General features: G+C 48.1%; 1 protein-coding gene across 5 annotated transcripts in view; it reads right to left on the bottom strand.

The window, feature by feature from the left end:
* The window catches only part of LOC135377425 (protein hu-li tai shao-like), a 57,627-nt gene that overhangs the window by 30,772 nt on the left and 399 nt on the right, over nt 1-26,456 (bottom strand). The gene's annotated exons all lie outside the window — the stretch shown is intronic.

Genomic DNA, 26,456 nt, shown 5'->3' with positions numbered 1-26,456 from the left:
CGTGACGTCACATGTTTGTGAACAGAGGGTCGTCTATACTGACGGGAAGATGTTCACGATAATGGTTCCGAAAAAAACGTGATGCCAATCTCCTGATTCTTTTGAAGTCGATGACATTGTCACGGGTTCGAGTCTAAATGAGTGGAATAAACCTACACCCGTGATCAATGTATAGATTCGGACCCGGCTAGTGGAGGGACTGTGGCCAGTGCGGTAATGAATGAACCCAGACTCATTTTCAACAAACAATGAAACTTGCACTTTTACTGAATACTTCACGACAAACACAGAAATGAAGGTATATCACACGCTAAAACCATTCCACCTCTGCGATCCTACAAACTTTCCCAACGATACTCTCTGCTCAATGAACCTGAAATCACACTCGCCACTCAGGCGCCCAACAAAATGCACAACATGTATTCTGGCTTTCTAAATTCTCAATCAAAGCTACAACTCAGACTACTCTTACAAAACTGCACTACGCCAGTCTCATCCAAATCACTTAGCTGTATAGGGGTGGGGAAGTCCGTAGAAACTTCGAAGAGCCTGAGACGTCTTCTTGTTGCGGCGGCGTGTCTTCTGCGTTTCCCTCGACGTCACACCGTGGCACACAACTCTTGCACACTTCACATCAATCAACCACTTTCTATGCAGCAACCTGCATTCGATACTACAAACCGACCGTTACTTGAAACAGAACTTAGTGTCGCCGCCACTCTTCCCAAACTTCCCCGGCGGGAAAACCGCTGCTACCCCGTTCGCGTTGTCTTTCTTCTCCTTCCCAAATCGACTACCGGACTCCCCTAATTTCTTCCAACCATCTCGTTATATAACCTCGTTAAACGGGGCTTCCAAAACTTATTTCACGGGGTATCCCTCTTTTCTTGGGCGGGAAAAAGGGTCACCACGCCCCTGCCACCCAACACGACTGGCCACTTAACATAAAAAAGGATAATGTATTTTTCACTTTCCAAAAGACAGAGTCTGAAGACAATTCCCAGAACTTGGGGGCCAAAAGATTCTGGACGAACAACATGTGGTATCGGGTTACCGTAAACGGTGCGACCGACCCAAAAACGCCATGCCTGGCCTCGCCGCAGGGGGTCGAGAACAACCCGGAGTACGCACACATAGTTGCGTCGAAGTGTCCGGTTTCTTGGCTCGGACTGTCCCTCCAACACATCTTACAAAACATCTGGAGGCAGTAAATTCTGGAACCCCCAAGCTGTCATGGACGGCCGAACAAGTGCCCGTTCTAACCCTTGTCTAAATTAACTCGCAAAAAAGGAGAACCGAAATATGTTTATACACAAACTCGCACAACTACAGGTTGCCCTGTGACACGACCCCATCGCTAAGAATATTATACCGTCGTGTGCCAACTTCATCACAGCTTCCCGAAACTTCTTCGGTACGATCATCTGCTGAAACTCCCTTCCTGCTCCCATTTTATAAATTCGGTACAGGATGCCCCTCTTCACAACGAACTCGTATGTGTGTTTTTCGTTACGACATTGTAGAGTCTGTCCTACTCTATCAAAACAACAGGTCAACGTACTGTCATCTTGCTGCTCTTTCCTAACTTCCTCCGGTTGGGACGGCCATCCCTGTATTTCTGGGACTCGTAGCGGTACCTGTTCTCTCTTCCCACGTTCTTTTTCTTTCGTTTGGCTCCTCGTCTCGACCGCAGCACTCGAATTCCCTCGAGCGTCCCCACTGGCCCTGTGCTCCTCCTGCTTATTGTTCTCGGCTGCACTATCCTCTTCCCATTCACTGTCGGGATCGCTCGGTCCTCGCACACCTGGGATGTTACCCAAGATAACATCATAGAGGGGGTTGTCCATGCACTTTGCTATGAGGGTCCCTCTAAAAAACGGGGTCTTCACGGTTATCTTCGCCTCTGGTAGATTCCTAACGGTGCCGTCTACGAGATAAACGGGACTCTTTTCCCCCGTCATCTCCTCTTCTCGGACTAGTCTCCTCCGTACTATGACCGTGTTGCTCCCCGTATCACGTAACACAGTAACCTGACTTCCTCCAAGCTTTCCCATGACAACTGGCATGCCATCTACCCGGAACACGTCTTTTGGTGATACAAAAGCGTTCACCACTGGTACTTTCACTCCGTTCTTTAGCTCAACGTATCCTTCTTGGATGCAATCCTCTGCGGTGTTGCTTTTGTCTGTCTTCGGAGCCACAATGCACGATGCTTGCGGTTTGGCGAATGCCTTTTCGGAACAATTCCGTGATGTGTGCCCTGTCCTCCCACATACGTAGCACGTGATGTTTGGTTGTCTGCCCGGTCGCGATCGGCATTCGGACGCAACATGTCCTATCCTGTTGCATAGGAAGCACCTCTTTGGTCCCCGTGCTTCTTCCCGCTCTCGTGCATGCTTCATGACCGTTCCCCGTCGAGGTTCCTCGGGCACCTCCGCGTCATCTCTTCTACTCTTCCCCAGGTGGTTCTGACACTGAGCCTCTAAAAATCGGTCTGCTAGTTCGGCTAGACCTGTCAAGGAGCCCGCCTTCCTTTCCCGCAGGAACATTGCTAACTTCGGTTGGCAACCTTTCATGAACTGCTCTATCAGCAGTAGATCTCGTAGGCTGTCATAGTCGTGTTTTATTTCGGACAGGTCAACCCAGCGATCAAACAAACTGCTCAGGCGCGCCGCAAACTGAGTACCGGTTTCTCCGTCCATGGGTTTTCCGCTGCGGAACTTCTCCCGAAACCCTTCCGTTGTCAGACGGAACCTCTGCAGAAGCGCCTTCTTGACCTTATCGTAATCGGCGGAGTCCTCTGGAGTCAGCCTTGCAAAGACTCCCAACGCGTCGCCGCTCAAGCATACGCTAAGCGCTGTCGCCCATTGGTCTTTCGGCCAGCGCTGTCCTGTTGCCAATCGCTCAAAACGCATCAAGTACGCGTCTAAATCATCACGCCTTTCGTCGAAAGGTGCGAGCCATCGATGAGGTGTGACAGGTAAGGTGTTCGTCACCTCTCGCACGACGCTAGCGGTGGATGCGGTCGTTCCTTGATTTTGTAGCTCTTGCAACTTGATCTTTAGCTCTAGTGTTCGCTGCTCATCCTCCGCTCTTGCCCTAGCCGCTTCCTTTTCCCGTATCTGCTCTTGTTCTCTGGCAAGCATCTGCTCTTTTAAGAGCTCTCTTTCTCGCGCTCTGCGCTCTCTTTGCTCTACTTCTACCCACTCCTTCAAAGCGCCACCCTCAAGGCCTAACTCCTTTCCGATCGCAAGTAACTCGTGCAGATCCATTACCCCACCGTTTTTCGCACACTCAACTCCGAGTCTCACAATCAGCTCACTCACCCACGCACGTACTCAGTTCTCCACTGCTACTGCCGAGTCCTGTCGCGGACGCCAGTTAATTGTCACGGGTTCGAGTCTAAATGAGTGGAATAAACCTACACCCGTGATCAATGTATAGATTCGGACCCGGCTAGTGGAGGGACTGTGGCCAGTGCGGTAATGAATGAACCCAGACTCATTTTCAACAAACAATGAAACTTGCACTTTTACTGAATACTTCACGACAAACACAGAAATGAAGGTATATCACACGCTAAAACCATTCCACCTCTGCGATCCTACAAACTTTCCCAACGATACTCTCTGCTCAATGAACCTGAAATCACACTCGCCACTCAGGCGCCCAACAAAATGCACAACATGTATTCTGGCTTTCTAAATTCTCAATCAAAGCTACAACTCAGACTACTCTTACAAAACTGCACTACGCCAGTCTCATCCAAATCACTTAGCTGTATAGGGGTGGGGAAGTCCGTAGAAACTTCGAAGAGCCTGAGACGTCTTCTTGTTGCGGCGGCGTGTCTTCTGCGTTTCCCTCGACGTCACACCGTGGCACACAACTCTTGCACACTTCACATCAATCAACCACTTTCTATGCAGCAACCTGCATTCGATACTACAAACCGACCGTTACTTGAAACAGAACTTAGTGTCGCCGCCACTCTTCCCAAACTTCCCCGGCGGGAAAACCGCTGCTACCCCGTTCGCGTTGTCTTTCTTCTCCTTCCCAAATCGACTACCGGACTCCCCTAATTTCTTCCAACCATCTCGTTATATAACCTCGTTAAACGGGGCTTCCAAAACTTATTTCACGGGGTATCCCTCTTTTCTTGGGCGGGAAAAAGGGTCACCACGCCCCTGCCACCCAACACGACTGGCCACTTAACATAAAAAAGGATAATGTATTTTTCACTTTCCAAAAGACAGAGTCTGAAGACAATTCCCAGAACTTGGGGGCCAAAAGATTCTGGACGAACAACATGTGGTATCGGGTTACCGTAAACGGTGCGACCGACCCAAAAACGCCATGCCTGGCCTCGCCGCAGGGGGTCGAGAACAACCCGGAGTACGCACACATAGTTGCGTCGAAGTGTCCGGTTTCTTGGCTCGGACTGTCCCTCCAACACATCTTACAAAACATCTGGAGGCAGTAAATTCTGGAACCCCCAAGCTGTCATGGACGGCCGAACAAGTGCCCGTTCTAACCCTTGTCTAAATTAACTCGCAAAAAAGGAGAACCGAAATATGTTTATACACAAACTCGCACAACTACAGGTTGCCCTGTGACAGACATCACGTTGCTGCTCTACCATTTGACAGCTTCCATCTTCGCCCAGTGTGCTCCCGGTCAATTTAAAGCTCCCTACCGATTAAAACTCGTCTCAAATGTCGCTTTGTTGAGCAGCTGCTGATACTAGCAAAATTATAACAGAAACAACAGCAGCAACAACTTTATTTGTACGACGACGATTAAGATTTAAGATGATGGGTGTACCTCGAAATAAAGTGATCAAATCCCCGTTCCAAAGTAATCGTAACGAAATGTTATTCGACTATAAAATGCACAGTCGCGCGCGGGAAACTGCCAACGGAGATCTCAGACTAACCTGGACATTAAAATGCAAACACCGAACTTGGACTAACTTCATAATAAACTAACGAATGCTAAATGCTGCTAAAATGTGTCTTTCGTTCGTACGACTTGGACAGACATTGAAAAGACGTGAATTTGAGTGGATAAATAGTGATGTGTTTTTAAAATATGGCATATCATCTTACGAGGCAATCGAGCGTTCTACTTGATTTTCCTTGTTTCGAGAACGTGAAGCACACAGTCTCGGCCGACTACAATTTCATATCACTTCACCTGGACCGCACCTCACACCTAAGAAAATCTAAAGAGCAATCTACGAAGTGTCACGTTAACCATAGCACAGTATCGACTTCAAACTTGCGTTGAAACCGTGACCTAACCGGAATTTCCCTACTGCGGATGACTCTGCGTGGGCCGGCAACACAAAGCGGTCGATTTCTCCCCGCTGCCGCACGAGTCAGACGAACACAGGCTGCGCTAGACCCAAGAGGGGACCGCTGACTGTTAAAGGAACACTAAAATGCAAAAAAAAAAAAAAAAAAACTTGCTCTCAAATGAGAGTCCGTGTTTCAATTAGTATAACACAAGCAAAATTAGTTCACACAGCGCTACCGTTTAGAAGAAAAATGGAATGAAAACAGAGCCGTCTTTGGCGGCAACGACTGGGATCCACAGGAAGCGACGATTGGCGTCATCCAATGAGACAGCAGGAGAAGCGCGCGCTTACCTATCGTGGCCGTGTGGATTTGGAACGGGTCCGATCGTAGTGTCCCGTATACTGTATAAGTGGTTAAATTCGCGGGCTCAATAATTCGCGAATTTGCGAGAAGCCAGGATGAGGCAATTATTCGCGGAACCTTAAATTCGCGGAACCGCGGCCCTCCACCTTAACTTCCTGGAAGAAACTAATAAAACGTATCACAACTGGGCCCCTCGTTCAATGTGTCTTCCTTTTGAGCAGTTCTGACTGAAAGGGCTGCGATTAAGGGCTCCTACTCGACTTGTATCTATGCCATTGCCGAATTGCCCTGTCTCCCGTCATTCTTGTCATCGCATCGAGCAGGTGCGATTGGCGCTAGGTAGTGATGCGACAACTTTTACAAATACAATTGCTCTGCGCGTGGCAGAGTGCATACAAACTTGCTGGATGATCCAGGCTTACAAGGAATTGGGATCACGGGACGCCTACATCAAGGCGGGACTACTGTCTCCAGCTGCAGCGGCGAACAGAACATTTTGCGAGGCAGTGCAGTGTAATAGCGTAAGAAACCCCGTGTACATAAGTTGCCTCCGCGTCCTGAGTCAAATTTCTTATATATTTCGTTCACGCATTTTTCTGTCATTGGTTCGAACATTTCGCGGGACTTTAAATTCACGAAAAGGGCGTTCGCGAATTTCGCGAAAAATAGGTCCTCGCGAAAATTACTACTTATACAGTATGCGCGGCATGATGCGCACTGCTTCATTTTTCGATACCGACTCACTGAATTGTAGCCTACAACAGTTCTAGCAAATGTTCCACTGACAACATTTATTTTGACGTCCTTCGGACAGCGACGCCAGTCGGCTTCGCAACGCGCACTATGTTTTTCGCCGGGACTGCTCCATGGCGTGGCACGCGCAGCATGGACTAAAAACACCGATGCACGAGCTGAAACGACGTTCACTGCTTAGCGCCGAAGCACGAAAGAGTCCCGTATATTTTTGATTGTAGCTTCGTAACGGAATCAAAGTTATGAATTGTGATAACAAGTACTAAATTAACAGAGCGTGGAACGTGATTTGAAGTCAACTTGTTTTTGCGTTTTACTGCCCCTTTAAGGGCTCAATTTCGTGAAGGTCCCGTACGTCGCATCGCCGAAAACCCAGCGCGCGCCGCAGGTGTTCCTTGGCGCGAGATCAAGCTAAGAAACGAGAGAAGAAAAAAAGGAAAAAAAAGGCGCGAGATGCAGATTGGTCATTTACTCATTTAGGAGAGTCACGTTGACTGATTGCATGAGACGCGCGGTTGCCAGATTTGGCTACTTTGTACCGCATTGGCTACTTTCTGAGTGTCGTGGCGCCGAAATTTGGGCAATGGCGATTTGGCTATTTTCTGGCTACTTTTGTGGATACTTCTGCGCACTACATTTGAGACTCCTGAGCACCAAAATCGGGGTAGTCTTCACTGTGCACCACATAATGCCGAAGAGCGTTCATTCCTGCTTCCCCTTGGCAATATGCCTTCTCCCAGTCGGTACGACGTCCTTCGGACTATTTTCTTTGTGCGCCTGGCGCTTTAGCACTCGCTATAAAGAGTCCATTCAACATGATGCCTGCACACCACTGGCTACAGAATTGGCTAAATACGAGGGAAGGTGGCTACTTTCTCGTGACGCGTTGGCGACTGCAGGATTTTGACCTGGCAACCCTGTTCACATGTCAGGGCACGCGAGGTGTTGCGTCGCGCGCGTGCCGGCTCCTCCTCGCCCGCAAGCAGGAGCATAAGACGGTATTGCTTGTCTGGCGCACGTATATGGAAGATATTGCTGCAGACCGCAATCGACAGGACTAACCATGTACGTGGCGATAGCCGAGCTAAAATAAACAGCCCTGTCGCTGTCGTTGATTTGACGCCACTGCAATTGGCATCATATCTGCCAGTTTTTTTTTTAGCCCGTTACCCTCACTTTGTTAAAATCAACACCGAAGCGGTAGACACTTGTGTGACCTCGCCTATCGCAAGCGGCTCCTAAAGAAACAGCGGTTCGAGCTCAAGGCCTCGAAGATGGGACTAGATAACTTCTCTTCAAACAACACCCAACTGGCTCCCCGATAAGGAAAACACAATCCGCCGGGCGTCAGAAAGGCTATCTAATCGCGATCCACTCGAGACGGTATAATTGGCAAAGCGAATACGAAGCTCTGTGGATCCCAATGGCAGGAACGTAAACAACGAGTCTAAATGTTGCGGGGTATGTTAAAAGAAGCGATCCAATAATTTCTTCCCGTTTCAAGTGCAAACAAGCAAATACTACGATAGACATTGTAAACTTGCTTCAGTAATTGAGGCCTGGCTCAACTCAGCGCACATCCAAACGCCCGACTTCTGGTTTTATGCGAAGAAGCAGCCAACGCCACGTACACTGGAAGCAGCCACTTCCGGCGTTCCAGATAACAGACTACAGAAGATGATCATCCCTGCATCTGCAAGGTATATTGGCGATGTGCCAAGTTTAACCCAAACAGCCCAACAAGTCTTAGTTCGGATGTACCTCGAAATCAAATCCCGTTGCAAAATAAACTGCTTGAAATAAATGTTTCGTGGTCCCCGGTTGAAAAAGAAGCAGTCGTGCGCGGGAAATGGCCAACAGAGAACTTAGACTAGCCTAAAAAAACAAAAACAAAAAAAAGTACACCCAACTAACCTGATATCCAATCAACATGCTTCGGCTGTGCCGGCGTGTCCGCCCTGCTGTAAGCATAACGGCCGCCAAAATGTGGCTTTTGCAGAGATGGCCACTAACTACTTCTACAGTAGTTTAACTATAACTACTAACTACTTTGGGATTGAGTACTTTAACTAGTAGTTCAACTACTTTTCAGGGGAGTAGTTAAAACTACTTTTTTAACTACTGCAATGTAGTTTAACTACATCTATAACTACTTAACGTTGTCCACCAACACCAATCCCTTGTAGTGTTCTTGGACAGCTAAATATAAATCACAAGCAATAATAAACTTTGGCTCAAGCCATTGCTACGATCGTCAAATACAAAGCTTGCGGCGGGATTCTTTCTGTGCCTACGCGATAAACTAAGTTGCAGAATTATTTCACAGCAAATGAGGCTTCACTAGACAATCATTAAAAGTGAAGGTTTAGTACACATGCACGACACAATTGCTCTGCACCTCCGTTCTCATCAAACAAGTAGCTCAAGGTAAAAGTCGGAAGCACAATCCTGCCGTAAAGCTTGCGGCAAAATCGGAAGTAGTTGGGCGCCTTCAGTAACCTAACTATTGTAGTTAACTGCTCGAAATAGTAGTTTAACTAGTAGTTGCCACTACATTTCTGCAAGTAGTTGATAACTACTTTTTAACTACAATCAGGTAGTTTAACTAGTAGTTTAACTACATGTAGTTAACTACTGGCCATCACTGGGCTTTTGTTCGTTCAAAGGACTTGGACATCGAAGACTCGTGAAGCTAAGAGGCTAAGTAGTGATATCGGCTTTTTAAACATGGAATATCATCTTATGAAGCAATCGAGCATTTTCAATGCGAGACCGTTAATTTTGATATCGGGCATGTTGAGGCCCTCCCCTTAGTTCAGTAACGTGCACACCAGGAGCGGTCCATGCACGATCCGACTTTACACCGGAGAAAGCGGGATGGACAGAAAGAGCGTCCCGTGATTGGACACTTCAACTTGCGTCATATATATTAACTTACATACTTGGAAAGGGCTCCTCAGAACCAAACTCGTCAACGTCTTCTAGCAACTTCCCAAGCAGCACGGGACCAGCTATAGAAAGAGCTGCGGAAATACTATACACGCTGACTATACAGAAAGCGTGTCAGCATTGCCGAAGAACTCGATATCCGGACTGCGATCGAATGTCGGGGCGGGTGCACGATTGTAGACTAAACAACGGGTACCAGACAAGCCAAACAACGACCCCGCGCGCTCGAGACAAGTCACAGTGTATCGAAGACGGGAGAAACGAGAATGCATCCGGGCTTCGAACGAACGCTCACGAAGAACACGGTGTGTGGTGCGTGCTCCCATGCAGGCACGCAGTCGGTGATGTTGTATCTGACGGAGAGTCACAGAACTAAATATGCCGGAAGCAATCAACGTTTTATGGAGACGCATCGTAATATCGCCCGTCGAATCTTCGTGTATACACAAACGTGTGTTCTGGCTTATGTTCGGTTCCGGCACGATTTTCAGCCACCAGTGACAGCCGCTCCGCCGAAAAACTGAATGTACTATATACGCGCCGACAAACCGGAAACGACTTACTCAAACAGTGTGAATAAAAAAAAAATTGAAAGAATATGTCGATTTTTTATTTGGCTTTAATGGCGCAAGGAGATAATGTCGAGAATTTAGTCGAAGTGAACAGCTGTGTAGCAACCGGGAAGATGGAGAGGAACAAAAATCGGGCGGTATACTGTACGTATTACTAAAAAAAATTGTTTTTAAAAAAACATGACAGAAACACACAAGACGACCTGTCGGCAGAATGGGAGGTCAACCGTTGCAACTGCTGGACTGGTAACGTCGCACGTGTTATCAAGTCTGACCCTGGTCTCCAAGAAAGCGCATTCAATATTCGGGGATTCTGCGATGGTACGAACACTAACTGTAGCATCGTCTGCAATTCCTGAACGCCATTGTTGGCTATCAATCAACACCAACCTCTCAGGCAGTGCAGCATTAAGAATTACGAAAACCAGAGCTATAAATGTTACCTAAAACGATACCGCGTATAGCTAGTGGAGTGAGTGAGCATGACCAGAAAAAAGCTTGAGCGTGTCGTCCGGTTTACTTGTCCACGCCAACGATGTGCGCATCCCGAATTTAAATATAGGATACATTACACACAAACTGGGTCGTCGGAATAGTAACCGCAAGCAGGTACCCCTAACCAAGGCAACCAAACCTAGTGATCGAAGTTATCCCACCAAGATAATTTACACACCCGTCTCACTCATCTGCTGCTGGATGCACTCACATGGACCTCGATATTCCCGTTTGCGAAATCCCCGATCTGGAAATTCCCGTGCGCGAAACAAGAAAAATCAAAGTGAATAATGCTCGATTCATTCGTAAGAGGGTATATATGTTATATATATATGTTTAAAAACACGGTATGACTATTTAACCACCGAAATTCACGAGTTTTCGATGTCTGTCCCAGTTGTTTGCGCGAACGAAAGCCAAATGTTAGCGGCCGTTAGGCTTAGCGGGGCAGACACGACGGAACACCACGTTCGTTACTTTATTATTAGGTTAGTCCAAGTTTAATGGTCGCATTTTTCTGTCCAGGTTATACTCTAAGTTCGCTGTTGGCATTTTAAAGTCGAATAACGTTTAGTTTGCAGCGGGGATTTCGATCACATTACTTCGAGGTACACCCCAAGTTTAACCAGGTTTTGGTAACTCAGGTTACACGTAGGCCCGCGTGTAGAAGCCCAAGATCGGGCGAGTGAAGCTGCCGGTAACATCGATCGCGCCCAGGAAAACCAGTTTTCGCTGCATCGCCATGGAAGGGGGGGCCGGACATTCTTGGCAACACACTCGTGGAAAGCGGGCAAAAAAAGGAAAGCACGGCCAGAAACGGTGATGTTCTTGTGGTGCACAGCGTGCCGAGGAAGCACGAACGTCTAATCTTTGTTGGACACAATTTCTGCGGCGCTCGATTATCTGCGCTTTATTGGCGAGGCTAAAGGCGTTGTCGGGAGTCATTACTCACTGACAAATCGGATGCTATCAATTTCGGAGATTTAGAGCCGGCCGTCTCTATAGTTCGGGCTCTAAGCACGAAGGTAGCATGCACGCGATATGTTGAAATGCGAAAACAGACTACAACGCACGGTGATGTACAAAGTAAATGTGCATCATTTCTCGGAGACTATGAAACAACAGGATCCTGAACATTCGTGAAAAGTGGTAGTGCGCGTATACCTGATGCTACACCCACACTCTTAAAAAAAAGGGGGTGTGGGTGCTTTAACTCCTTTTTCTTGCCACAAATATCACTCCCTTTTGGGAGAGCAAATATGGAAAAGGAGCCTCCTCACCCCCTCCAGGGAGTACAATTTCTCCCTTCCTTCCTACCGGGGAGTAGTGTTACACTCTCCAGTTTGGGAGTAACTGTACTCTCAAAAAGGGGGTGACATACGTGGATAGAAAAAGGACATCAGAGAACTGATGTTCTGAGGCTGGAACAACATAGAGGGAAAATACATACAAGGCCTCAAAGTGCCTCAAATCCAGACCAAATCAAATCAAGGCCTCAAATCCAGAAGATGTAGGTTCGAGTCCTGCAGCTGGCTAGCCTTTTCAATGACTTCCTTCCATCTTTCATCATAAGAAAAAAGGAGTTAAAGTACACCCTTTTTTTAAAAAAAGAAAGTGCGGGGGTAACCTCGGCGAAAATCGTTTCACGGCGCTATGGGAGACGCACTATGAGGACATCGACAAACGTTGTGGAACCCCACATGCATAAAGGCACAGCGTAGTATTTGTGCACACTTCGTTATATAGCTCTGCCGACAAAATACCTTTTCTTCGATTCACCACGGAAGGTAGACGGTCGACTTCGACCCGCAAAAAGCCGTTGGGAAAAGGTTTTTTTCTTCTTTTTTTCGCGCTCAAACCAGTGCGGGACAGGTGTTCTGGAGCGAGCGGGGAGCGGGCGGGCAACACCGCCCCGCCAGGTGCTTTGTATGCGTACAGTGTCACGTGATTGCGTGACCAGCTCACGAGGGCATTTGCATGGTCGTCGTGCGGCCCTCGCTGCCACTCGCGCCGGGCCCGCCTCGAGCGCCTATTTCCAGGTCCAGGGAGCGTATTTTCGGGTACAGCCACAAGGTCAAGGCCCACGAGTGGGTGCCGCTAAGCACGCCTCCTATAGGAGGTGTGGTCAGCCGCCTCATTTTCGCCAGACACCAACTATTCCAACGCGGCGATAGACGCTACGGCGCACATCAACAGTCGTCTGGCGGTAGATGGACACAGGAGCCCAGCTCCCACCTGTTCTGTGTCCGCGTTGTGGACACGAAAATTCCGTTGAGAGCTACGATAACGTGCGTGGCAGAATTGCAAACCTAGATTCGCGAAATATACTAAAAGTGCGAGTGCACGGGTTGTTTTCGTGCGCAGCTCCGCGACATAAGCTACAAGACCCACCACCTGAAGGTTCGATGCATTATGGTCCCTCGTTGAATAAGTGCTAAAAGGCCGCTTAAAGGGGGAATCACTTCTTCAGAAATCTATGGGCGATTTTCGTTCACACAAGACAGTGAGCCCTCTAAACTAGCATCTTAAGATTTGTATACTGGCGTGTTCTCTTACCTTTTCTCTAGTCAATGACGTATTTTTTAGAGGAAAAGGTGGAGCCGTCCATTTTTAATGAATTAAAGTTTGGTGCGTCTCGAACATGTGCTGCCATCTCGATAGAGTGTCGCACACTAAAATATATGCGAATTCGGGATCAATACAAATCAACGGATAGTCCTGGAATTCTACAAAATGTGTCATTGACAAGGGCAAAGCAAGGAGAACAGCCAGTGCTTCTGTTTTTACTATATTTTACGCCGTTTCGGAGCGGTGTGCGAACAAACTTTCTCTACTGTCTTGCGCAGAAGTGATTCCAAAGAAGTAAGAAGCCAAAGCCAGAAGTAAGCCAAATTCGAAGTTCATTTCTTCAAACTAGACATAAAAAAAAAGCTTCCTGTACCACCGCGGCCTTACATCCATGCACAACCATGCGGTGGTTCCAAGTGGCTCAATCACTCCAGCACTACACAGATTGAGCGATTCCACGAGCATAAATTATCACATTGTTACGCGGCGACAGTGAGTAGCTCATCTTGGGCGATAAAAAGATTAGAGCGCAACAAATGGCCCATATGGCCTTGGAGGCAACTTACGGAGTCTATACAAGTCAAGTCTTATCATATCCGTGAGTCGAAAAAGCAGGAATCAACGCGAGAACCTTCGACGCGCGGCCCCGTGGACTTATCGAACGAAGGAAACGATGTGTACAGACTGGAAATGAACTCGCACAGATTCTGCCCGTTCGCGGCAAAGGTATCCCACTGGTCCCACGTGCAAAGGATATCGTATGCAGAGTTCGAGGTAACTCGTTACTGTAACTAAGTTCCTTTTTTGGGTAACTTGTAACTTAACTCGGTACTTCTGCGCCGTTGTAACTTTCAGAGGAACTCGTTCCTTTTTCAGATAACTTTGTCAAAGTAACTTAAGTTAAGTTCCAAGTTACTTTTAACTCGCTTTTCACTCACGTCCACATATTTTTTTGCTTTCTCTACGGTTCCTTCATGGCATTTTTTGCCATAAAACGTGATATCCAATCAATGACAGTATTTTATTCAGGAAGTAAGAACCGCTCGCATTGAAATGAAGCTGAACCATTGTGCGCCCACAGGGAGTAAGATGCAAACCGTTCGAATAGACCACTACCAGAGAAACGTCATCATGACATTGGTAGACAGACTGAAAACGAAACAAATCGGAAGGAGAGCGCTGGGTTTCACGAACGGGCACTTCTTCGCTGCCTCCCATTGAAAGAAAAGCAGAACCGAGGCTTACGGGCGCGACCTTGTTCACCTCTAGGTTCGAGCGTAGTTCAGTTCTACCAAATTTGTGGGGCTGTCGAACACTATAACGTCATTTGTTTACAAACAGGGAGAGGTCTATTGTTGGACATAAACGAAAATGATCTAAGCGTGTTGCACTCCTCCGCAGGCAACTCAAGGTCTAACTCAACTGCTCACGTGCGCTGCACCTGTGTAATGCTATTTTGTGTCCGAAGTAACTTTGAAGTAACTCGTTCTTTTTTTTAAGTAACTCAGTAACTGCGAGTTAGATTTCACGCTGAAGAACTTCGTTATTAACTTAGTTACATTTTGCAGACGGTAACTTAACTTGTAACGAGTTCTTTTTGAAGGGTAACTTCGCAATCTATGATCGTATGACTGCACTCTGTACAGCGGAGAAAGAAGACGCTGCCAGTCAGTTTGAATGACCCGCCCGCTTTACTCTATGGAAGGCTTCGAGCCATGGCCTTGAGTGCCGGAGGGGAAAAGGATGGAAGCGTTATGTTTGAAGTGATAGATTTCTCGCGACACTGGAGCCGAGGGCACGAAAAAAAAAAAAAAAACCTACTCTGGCCTCACGTCGAACTCCAACACGCTCCCCTCAAGATTCTTCCCTTCAACAAGCGTGACAAAATTGATACGCCGTCCCGCTATTTTTGGTGCTGCAGCTCGAGACGCGCGTTTCGCAATCACAGAGCCCCCTCCCCCAAACGCCCAACATGGGTAAATTTTCGACAAAATATGACGTGGCGCTGTGGATTTGACAGGTAGAAGGGGCCAGTAAAGAAACACAGGATTCTACGAACACAGTAAGGTATCGTAGACGAAATTCTATCGTTATATGATACTATACACTCGAAGCTTGAATTATGAGACGACGAATTATGGACGAATGGTGCGATGGGCAGCAAGATTGAGTGGGGGGGAGTTAGAATTCACGAAGAAATGTACCGACGAGCACCTGGATGGCCTTTGCGGAACCAGTAGCAGGGTTCGAACCATACCTGGGTAAATTACTTCTAAAATGTAATGAAATTGCATTACTCATTACTGCCATTGAACTGTAACGAAATTACATTACACTTACTACGAAAAAGTAAAGACATCACAAAGCCATTGCTGCGACTTGAATCGTAATGATACAGAGGACGTGGAAATTCATTGTCAGACAACAATACGTTGTAAAAACGAGACATATTTTATTCTGTGCCGACTGAGTGTCACCGTTCATAGTGCGGCTTTGGAATTCTTTTCACTCGCCAGTCGGCAACTCTCTTTCTGCCAAGTGTCAACACAAAACACAGAGTCGATTCTTTCGTAAAAAGTAACGAGTAATGTCGTTAAAATTACTGCCAAAATGCAATTAAATTAGATCACATCAAAAGTAATGCATAGTAATTTATTACTGTTTACAGTAATGACATTACTACCCAGGTATGGTTCGAACCCACCATCATCCAGTCTCCAGCTTGACCAGCAAAGACTGGATACTGTATACGCACTCGAACCAGCGCAACTTTGGGATCCAAGTGAGACCCGTGAAATTTTAACGTCCAACGCGCATTTGTGTTTCACGGACATCGGCAAGTCCACGAGCACTCACCTAAGACTTACAACGAACTCTCAAATATCCCGCACAACCCATAATATGACACGAAGAACGACCTCACAGAAGCGTGTTCCACGAATTCCGCAGCCAAGCTATGATTTTGTCTGGAAGACCCAACAACTATCGAGTCACTCTCTGACACGCAAATTCGGCGCCGGGATCTCATAACAACCGTTCGAGCAGAACCGGTTGGAACCACATAGGCGCTTTTAAAATGAGTGTACTCTGGACCAAGACGGAACACCTTCGCACGTGCGCACCTTCCGGTGCCCAGTCGCGCGTGCTCCAGTTCGACGTCCCGCACCTTGCTCCGCGCACGCCCGACAGGTTTCCCAATGATTGCCTGCTTCCACCACCAATGTACAGAGTTTTCTTTTTATTTTATTTTTTGCACCGCGAGTTTGCATCGTGCGAGTACAGGTTGGGACAAAAGTTTACGGAACACGCGAGTGTCGTACTTTTTCTTCGGTGCGACACCCTAGCAGCCGGCGGAAGCGGGTGAGTTCACTGCTTCGGAGGGGTGGAAGCGTGCGCTGTTAGCGACACACAGTGGTAGTTCCAGTGTGGCTTGGGAGTGTCTGGGATGTGGAAGCTACCGCTGTGTGTCGCTAGCAGCGCATCCTTCCACACCTCCGAAACAGTGAACTCACCCGCTTCCGGCGGCCGCTAGGGTGTCGCACCGAAGAAAAAGTACGACGCTCGCGTGTTCCGTAAACTTTTGTCCCAACCTGTACCGAGCTACTGAACGCACTCCTCGGAAAAGAAAGCGAGCCCAGAGGCCCGCCAGAGCTCAAGCCTAACTCCGCTAGAGAAGCGCGTCGACCTCCCCCGAGTATGCGTGCCTGAACATCGATATCAAAAGGTACGGGCGCAGGCCTCCACGCAAGCCGTCAGCAGTTTTTTTTTCTTTTTTTTTTTTTTGTTTAGTTCCGTGCCTAGCGCCGCGAAGCATCTACGGCTATGGCCACTGGACAGATGGAAAGAAGTCAGCAGGAAGGCAGAGGCTTCGTATGCGTCCTGAGCAGTGATGGCCACTAACTACTCCTACAGTAGTTTAACTATAACTACTAACTACTTCGCGATGGGGTAGTTTAACTAGTAGTTCAACTACGTCTCAGGGGACGTAGTTAAAACTACTTCTTTAACTACTGCAATGTATTTTAACTACATCTCTAACTACTTAACGCTGTCCATTTAACACCAATCCCATTCTATAGCGTTCTTGGACACCTAAATATGAATCACGAGCAGCAATAAAAGTGAAGATTTAGAACACATGCACGGCACAATTGCTCTGCACCTCCGTTCTCATCAAACAAGTAGCTCAAGGTAAAAGTCGGAAGCACAATCGTGCCGTAAAGCTTGCGGCAAAATCGGAAGTAGTTGGCGCCTGCAGTAACCTAACTACTGTAGTTAACTACACGAAATAGTAGTTTAACTAGTAGTTTAACTACATGTAGTTAACTACTGGCCATCACTGGTCCTGAGCCTCTTCAAGGGTAACTGTGCCGATATCCGTCGGAAAAGTTTGCAGAAACTTCCAGGGAAAACCTCAAACTGGCACAACCGCATGGAGAAAGGGAATGAAACCCATCGCCTTCGAATCTTCAACACGACCACCAAGCGGACGCCGGTGATCATCCACTCAGTCACCCGGCGGGTCCTGCAATTTCATGGCAGGGCACCGTCTTGCGTTTACATACACTCTAAGAAAAAAAAAGGAGTAAAACGGGGAGTAATTGCAGCTTCTACTCCCCTAGTCTGCAATTACTCCCCATTTTAGTCCCCTAACCCAACATTTAGTCCCGACATTTACTCCCCAGGACTGCAAATTGTCACTAAACTTCGCGAATGGTCTCCTGAATGCGACAGTCTACGTAAATATGTGCCATTGGTCAATTTGAACGACATAAGGCTGTATAACTCAGACAACGTAGCAATTTTCCAGTCACACAGAGTAAGAAACAGTTAGCGCATCTTTCTTCGCAAATTGTGCCCTAGTATGGCGCATGATTTTATATCACTCGATATATCACGGTTGACGGTTTGCTTCAAAGTATTTTCATGCATGCGCACCAATTATGTACCTGGGACTCTTACAACAGCGCGTGAAATGCGGTCTTCACTCTGTGACATTCATTTACTCCCGTGCATTTACTCCCGAAAGGGACTATTTTTTGTGGCAATGCAATTACTCCCCAAATGGAGTAAAAATACTCCTTTTTTTTTTTCTTAGAGTGTACGGGTCTCTCGCGTCGATACTTTCAGAAGCAAAATCGCAGCGAGCACAGCAAGACGTCTCGCTGCCCTTAGCGACAGTCCGTCGCTAGCTGATCTTCCGAGATGATATGCAACACTCATGCAAGTAATCCTCCGCGCGTTCGCATAGCTGCTGTAGCTCGGTTTTCCGCAAAAGCGAGTATTATACTCTACCGCACACGTAGCACGATACATCGCGACAGAAATATACCGTGACTAATGCACGGCGCTCTCGTCCGACAGAATCCAGCTTGATAAACATTGCTCTCGTTGGAGCCGGCTTGCTCTGTGAAAAGCTGATTGTTCGCTCGTTTCTTAATAGTACAGAATGTGTGTGTGTGTGCGGGGCATTGAGGCCAAGGATGCGAGCACTTAGCTTAGCGGGACAGGGCAGAAGGGTTGTACTTGCATGCATGCATACATACTCAGCTTGTAATGGCACGTCTTCTGGTCAGGAAAGAGGAAGCGGTGCGTGACAATCGATCATTGGCCACAACCCACACAGGCGCGTCGTGCCACATCGCCGCTCTTGCCGCAACTGTCAAACGCAACCCAATCGTCCAATTGCTTTCGTACTCTCAACGCGCGGGAAGGCCCGAAGTACTCTGAGTGTAGCAGAGCAGGATGGAAGGATAGGCGGGATAATTATTCATCGCAAAGCAAAAAAATAAAAAAAATAAAGAAAATAAAATTTAAAGAAAAAGAAAAGAAAAGGAAAAAAAAAAAAAAAACTCACACAAAGGCTACAGTTTGATTTGTCAAAACTACGTAACACAAACATTACTCCACACAAACTGAGTCGCTGTTGTCACGCCAGTTGATGACAGATGTCTTATTGGGGCCGCGGACATTTATGTTTGTACTACAAGAGTCCCTAATGAAAAAAAAAAAAAAAGCCGTTGCTTTTCTCGTTAGCAGCCAGTTTCTCCAGCCCTTATCGGAGAAGATGATGGGAAGCAAAGTAAAAATGCCAGGCACGTACCAACTATACTTTCGTTTTTGTCCCGAAAGGTGCCGGAAGAAACAAGTTGGCGTCGTTCTTGGCGAACTCTCCAAACTAAGTCCCCAAGGGATACGGAACGAAACGTACGTCGACGGTAGTATCGAACTGATAACACTGCTCTGACGAGACTGAGAGCGTCCAGTCATGACGGGCTGCCCTCTTAAAAACGAACTTCTCTGAGTTTTTTTTTTTTTTAACGCACGAGAACGTCTCCAGAAAATCGTTGCTAAATGCTAAGTTGTCCGGTGAAGTGTGGTAGACGATACCTCTGACATCATACCGCCCATCACCTCAGTGCCACGCGGACCGTTCCTCTGCGACAGAGTTCCCCGAAACGTTGTGGCCTGTTCATTTCACGTCGGTCTGGTTTAGCAGACAGCCCCCCCCCCCCCCTCCCCCGTATGCGAGTCGATTACCGGCAAAAGAGGTCGGGGCAACAGTTTCACTTGCTTCCTGTTCTGCATTGTACACGCGGAAGCTGGGCGCCACAGCGCTCCGACCGCCTTTGGTGCCATCAGGGACCGACTCGCCGCATTTACCGTGCGAGGGAAGGATAATGACTTTCTGCACTGTTCATTGGCACACGCACTCGCTTCTTGCGTGTTCGCCGGCGGAAGCAGCCACTTTTCACGGCTGAACGTCACCCGAGTCGCGTGCAATGTCCTCACGTAGCAGCGTTTACGAAGGCACACGAAAGTTCTCACGACCCATTCGAGAGGTTGATTTAAGACCGCGTGCACAGACGTCGAAAGAAGACAGAATGCGTCGTGGAAGTCAAACAGCAAAGGTGGTGGTAGGATACGAACGCACCACCTCCACAAGTCTTTCAGCGTTACCCTAGAGCCAGGGATTTTCACAGCACTCCCCCCCACTTAACCCAAAATATCTGCCAGGAAAGCAGCAGATATAGGTATCACGCCCCCCCCCCCCCCTTCAGATGAAAATCCTGGGAGACTTCTCGCCTGGAGCAACAACCATTAATGACAGAACGGATGCCAATGTGGTGCAAAGGTATCATATCCCTGACCTGTAATCAGGAGGCTCCGCAGGTTCAAACCCCTGGTGCTGGCACTCGTTGGCTTTTTCGTGAATTACTCGTTGACCATTAATGAGTCCGAGAGGTTGAGGAAGTGCACCTTTTCAGCTGGCACTGGTGTTCAATTTCTGCACTGCGTCAGTCACGGGTACCGCCGGTGTGTCCGACCGGGTTCGAACCCATAAAACTGGAGTCAATGCGATGAGATTGCAGCATCTCGAATTTGATACGCTGTACAGGCTCCAGTGAGCTTATCCCATTATCCCATTATTAAACGGTTACCTGCTGTCTTTGAGAACCAAATCGTGGTACTCGTCCAGATATAACGAGCTAACGAGGAGATGCACCCTTTGTGTAACACGCGAAGGGCGCCGCACCTTTCTTGACGAGTGCCGCGTTCCTCGTTACGTGTACAGTCACACGTATGGCATATTCGGAAACGCTTCTTTGCTGCTGCTGTGTCTTTCAAATGCTCGTCCGGCACATGACGAAGCACGGCCTAGTGAACAACACCCTAAGGTGCACTTACAAAGACACAACACAGCGTGCCCTGGTTGACAGACGACGTTTAGTGTTTCCATACTGAGCGACCTTCCAAAGCGCAAAAGCAACGCCAATTTCCCTCTCTTTGTCTGTCCCGTGGTGCGATGGCAGGAGGGTGACCCGACGACGGCTGGCGCATCTCAGCGCAACTAGAGCGCGACCGGGACGACCTCCAGAGATGACGAACCCATTCGTCCAGGAAGGCCAAAATCCACGCCCCAGAAGCACAGTCGCGTTTCGACGTAATACAGAGAAGTATTCTGGTCCCACCAATCGCCGTACTCACACACACGCGCCTTTCACCACGACAGCGTCTCTTCAAGGTCAGGCACGAAAACGCGGCGTTTCCTGCACCAGCAGCAGCTGGCACCCAACGAGATCAAATTACTCTGCACGGAAGACCACGCAAGCGGTACAAATTACGCGGAAGGCAGCTGGCTTCTAAAACAGCCCTCACAAAAATAAGCACAAAATACAGCCCTCACTGCACTCGTTCTCTAACGCAGCTCCACCAAAATCGGGCCCAATATTTGGCTTAGAAGGGAAAACACCTTCGACGACCAAGTACGAAAGCTGATGAAATGATGCACGTAAGAGTTGGCTGCAGATTATTCGACACAAATGCGCAACAAACGTGTAAAACCCTACTTTCCCGGGCCGCAAAGGCAGCGGTCATCTGCGAACATTTTGGAAACAGTCGTACCACACCGCGAAATTCTACATCAGGCTCTTAAAGAGGGCGTCCACAATATCGGCAGCAATGCTGAATGTGCACAGCCACACCCATTGCGATGTGCTCCCAGACGCTTCTCCGCACCGTGCGACATGTCTTCGAGGCCCTGGGGGACGCCAACCCCACGCTTGTCACGGTACAGAGACGTCCCATGCGAGAGAGAGAGAGAGAGAGAGAGAGAGAGAGAGAGACGCTGTTTACGAAGGACCCTCGCGGGAACCTTCAGACTGAAACGTTGCACTTCGGAGTGCATCCGGTGTCGAAGTGCACCTCGACTTACAATAGTGCGGATTGCGTTTGTCTTGGCTGACTCACTCGCGACAGACAGATGTCTCGCTGACACGCTACTGGTTGCGGTCGGAGGGGCTCCAAGGGGCTCCATAACAGGGAGTCGTAGAACTAGGGTTCCCAAGCGGCCTTGGGGCCCCGAAGATACGTGTAAGGGATCATCACTTGGGCGACATCGAGGGGCCATAGCGCTTGGGTATTCTATTTTCTGCACGAAAAATTTAAGTGATACCAAAATCGAGCGTAGATGCCAGTCATGACGATGACGTCATGTGACGCCGTTACAGTGGCGGCGAGAGATTGGCCGGCTACGTAAGTTCCTCGGAGTGTTTCGGCCCAAGCGAACAGAGAGGCACCGCTCCTCCTCGAGAATCCTCACTTTGCGCAAGTCCCTAAACCTGACATCACACAAAAGCTCTCCATTCAAATCACGCTTAAATGTTCCAGTTCATCCTGCGTCGATTCATGTGCTGCTTTCCGCTACATAAGTATAGACCGACTACGACCTTCCACTCGCAAATCATACAGCGCCGTGTTACCACCTTCACGATCGTGAAAAAACTCTCGCCAAAATGTTACACGTCTTTATGAGCGACAATGTGAGGAGTTCCAATTCTCCATTATCCCTGATGCACAAGCTAAAAATAGCGCACTTAACATCCCTCGGCGAATGTCATTCACAGTTCTTAGACCGAAGGCACCAGAGCGAGCGTTACAAGGCACTCGCTTCCTGTCACAAACCGCCAGGAAAACCGTTTAATTTAAGACCATCAGAATGCAGCGTAGACAAAAAAAAGAGGGCTGATCCCCGATCTGCCAATGGAGAAGCGCCGGGACGTCACGAATTCATGATTTATGGAGGAACGACGACCACGGGTCGGAAAGAAAAAATATGTGAAGAGGAACCTCCTTTATAGGTTTAGGAACCTCCGAGGATTTGCGAAATAACCGCCTTAACGTATAGAAGGACAGCTATAAAAAGATACACTTCCGTCGCCCAGCCTGTGCGCTCCTGCGAACGGTTGCCTAAAGCACGCAAACTCGAGCGAACGGAAGAAACGGATGAATTCCTTCGCCATTCGCGCCACAAGACGCGCGAAATATTTCTGATACAAGTTTGACGCTTCTGCGACCTATGTGAAGAAGAACCGTCCAAATACTTGAACATTGGAATCGATTTTCGCCCTGCAGGGTAACAGCGCGGTTATTTCGCTATCCAATGGTCTGACTGGCTCCCCGTCCCCGTAGATTACTCATCAAACATTTCGTGGCGCGTCACAGCGGACGTGACCAGCGATCACGTGATCCAAGACTCGTGCCAGCTACATCGGCATCAAAAATCGTTTCGACCTTAGTAGTCCACTCAATTCAAATCACGAGGAGGTCAACTGTCCTATTAACCAGGGGGCTGTGTTCAACTAACAAAATCGCCACTGAATATGCAGGTAGCGCCACGAAGCGTAACAGTTCTGAAACAGCATTGGATCTAATGCCCGTGATGACAGGCTGGGTAATAACACTACGGCTCCTACCCAAGCGGCGCAATGTACTACATGAGAAGAAAGCGGCCCAATTATGCGTTGTTTTCGGTCCCGACCAGTGCATCGTGAATACGACCGGAAGCGTTATTCACCACGTTCATCCTTGGAAAATAAAGCGCCGGAATGAATGGCTCCGAAGATGCTTCCCTTGCTGCCCACACGAGACCTACGCGCTGCGGGCGTCTCGTATCATGATGAACCAATATACGCGCGGCGTCAACGCTGCTGCTGCTGTTGTTGTTGGTCGTAGTATGTACATATTTTGGGGGCGCGTCTAACTCCGAAATCTCCCTGAGCTTACTCCTCACACCCAAGGGGATGTTTCCCTCATCGCATCCGCACCGGCTGGCTTGCCCGTCCCAAAATGTTTCACTCCGAAACGATTGTATTAATTTATCTAGCTACATCGCCACCATGTTGTCGTACTACAGCTATACAATGTCCATGCATATCATCTGTGAAACTCGAAAATTATCGTAGGGGAGAGCCGATATAATCGGGAGCTTTCGTGCATCGGCAGAATTCTACAAAAACGATGCGACAAAAGATGTTATGAAATCCAAGTTTAGCAACGTGACGTCACTCGCTCCAAAGCAAGAGGGTGATTGGTTTATGTTTTCGGAACTGTTATCGTGAACACCTTCCTATGTACTAAAACTCCCTATTCGGTGCGCTTGGACCTTATGCCGCAGTAAAATTATAATTCCTGGCTTTACGTCACCAGACCAGTAACCGATAAAATTTGAACCTACGACACGTTACGGATATCGCCGTTTGTGCCACCCTTGCAGCAAGTCAAACGACGTTGCTGATGCTGCACTTTTCAAATGGCAGGTACCTGAAGTACAGCTTGCCACATACTTGTCTGGAATCGACAGCTTGCGGTTTATCCCGCCTCGGAATCTCCAGGTGTTGCAAGAATTGTTCCTCCCGACTAATAGACACGCACCCAGTACGTGTTTATTACTCGAAACAAACGATCCGGAGATTCCAGGCCCCAAGCTGTACCCGTCACTTGACACTGCCAATGGTGACATTTGCACCACCCTCAGTAACGTCACAACTACCGTCCTCTTCTACTGTGATCCCGCTGCTCTTAACCATCGCCGGTTAGATGATCGCACAGAGATGGTGAAATGGGGTCGAAAGGACCGACCCAAAGCTTGAACAAAGTTAAAAAGTCGAGTGCGGTGCAAAAGAAGCACTCCTTCCAATAGCAGCCGCCGAGAAGGGTGGTTACGTCACAACACCGGAACAATGCCCTTCGCCGCCACGGTCCGCCGGACACACACTCGGTTTTGTTACTCTTCAAATCGGCCATCATGCGCCGCCCAAGCATGTTCTATCAACGGCGCGATAAGACACTTGGCCGAGCCTTTGGGTCACGCGTTCCCAAGAAGGGCCTGCCTATCGCAGCCGCCAGGAAGACGGAACGCGAAGTATAAGATAGCAGCCCAATCGCATCGTCATGACGGTTCAAACTCGTAAAAATAGATCCAAGCTCGCTCGCCGTTTCAAAATGACGAGAGGCTCATAGTGAAAAAGCTTCGAAATTGGTTTGGGCTGCATGGTGTATACGGTGAGGACTCATATCTCATCAACATCGTGTTCCGTCTTTTATCTGTACCCAACCAGTGTCAAGGAACAGCTCACACCTACCCGAACGAGCTTTTGCGGATGGTGTTTTTTCGTTCCTGTTTGTCTATCACAATACTGTTGGACACTGTGGCTTATGTTGAACCATGTGCTTGTCAATATTAACCAATCCCCTGGGGAGCCATGTACAAAACATTACTTTCCAAAACGCCGAATTCAATGGACATATGGACAATTAATAGTACGTGTTTTACGGTATCTAGGATAGTTTTGAACTCCATCGAAAAAATATTTAAAAAACAACATGGAAACAAGTGTCACACCAGGACTAGACTTTCATCAAGTACACAAACTGCCCGCGTTGACTTAGCTGCGGTATTCGCTCCCTTTCGAAGCAGTCATCTAGATATACTAATGTACATAACCCTCTATGCAGTTGATTTTTGTTACTGCATGCCATATTTGCCATTTAGAAAGAACGTAAGGTCGGCGTAGGACAAAACCAATGTCAGCATCCACTGCCACAGGTCTTCCTGCGCGTCGCTCGCTGATTCTGCTGCCATCATGCAGGACCCGTTTGCGTAAAAGTTTAGTTTGAATCTCGGACTCATTCTCGATAGCTTTGCCAGCGCGTGCTTAACTTTTATGCAAACGGGCCCTTATCTCATAGTGGGTGAAAACGATGGTAGTAAATCGAAGACCACGTGCTTGCAGTACACTCGAGTATTTGCGTTTAACCTCTTGAATGCGGCAAGTACCATTCTCTACGTTATCTCTTGCGAGTAAATTAAACGACACCTTTCAGAATACACAAATACCTATACAATTTAGTTAGCGCACCGCGCAATTCAAAACGCGAGTTACAAATTTGAGCATCGCGCAAATGGCATTTGAGGATCTGACCTCCACTTGTCTAAGCATCCTGATGTTGCACCAGAAAACGGCTACTGCGTGGAATACAGCCAATTTGGATAAATTATCACTTCCTTTAGTTCGCAGGAAGCATAATAACACAGCTCAGCTCGACCAATGTTCGATATAGCCGATGAAATCATCTGGGTGCTCCGCGCACAACGCCACGAGTGTAACAGCACCGTCATACAGAAGGTGTGGCTTCACAAAATAGAGTACTGTACACACGGTGATAGAAACTCAGCAAGCTACGGTCTCATCAAAAAGAGATTATAAACAGCGGCGGAAATCAACCTCATTGATAAAGAATGAATCGCTGGCTTGGCGCCAAACGTAAGGACAGAGTGCGATGGTGCTGGTGGTATCGGTTAGCGAGGTGCGAGTATTTGTTTGTGTAGTAATGATAACGACCGCATGTGCGCCCACGAATACAAATGCTTCCACTGACGCGGTTTTTGGCGAACAAGCAATGCGGCACCACCATCATATCGACCGTCGGGATCGTCAGATTCGGAAGCCACGCGTTCTTGCTGCTTGTAATAACCTAGCAACTAAATGGCCTGTCGCTCCATATAACGACGAAAAGGACGTGTACACGTATAGGTTAACAATCCGCGCGAAGTGAACATGGCGTCTTCCGCAGGGACTGGAGAAAAACCGTGGACCTGAACGTGCCGGGCAGCACG

This window comes from Ornithodoros turicata, chromosome 1, assembly GCF_037126465.1.
Source record: "Ornithodoros turicata isolate Travis chromosome 1, ASM3712646v1, whole genome shotgun sequence".
Classification (NCBI taxonomy): Eukaryota; Metazoa; Arthropoda; class Arachnida; order Ixodida; family Argasidae; genus Ornithodoros; species Ornithodoros turicata.
The sequence above is the reverse complement of the archived record's forward strand: the minus strand, read 5'-3'. Positions and strand labels throughout refer to the sequence as shown.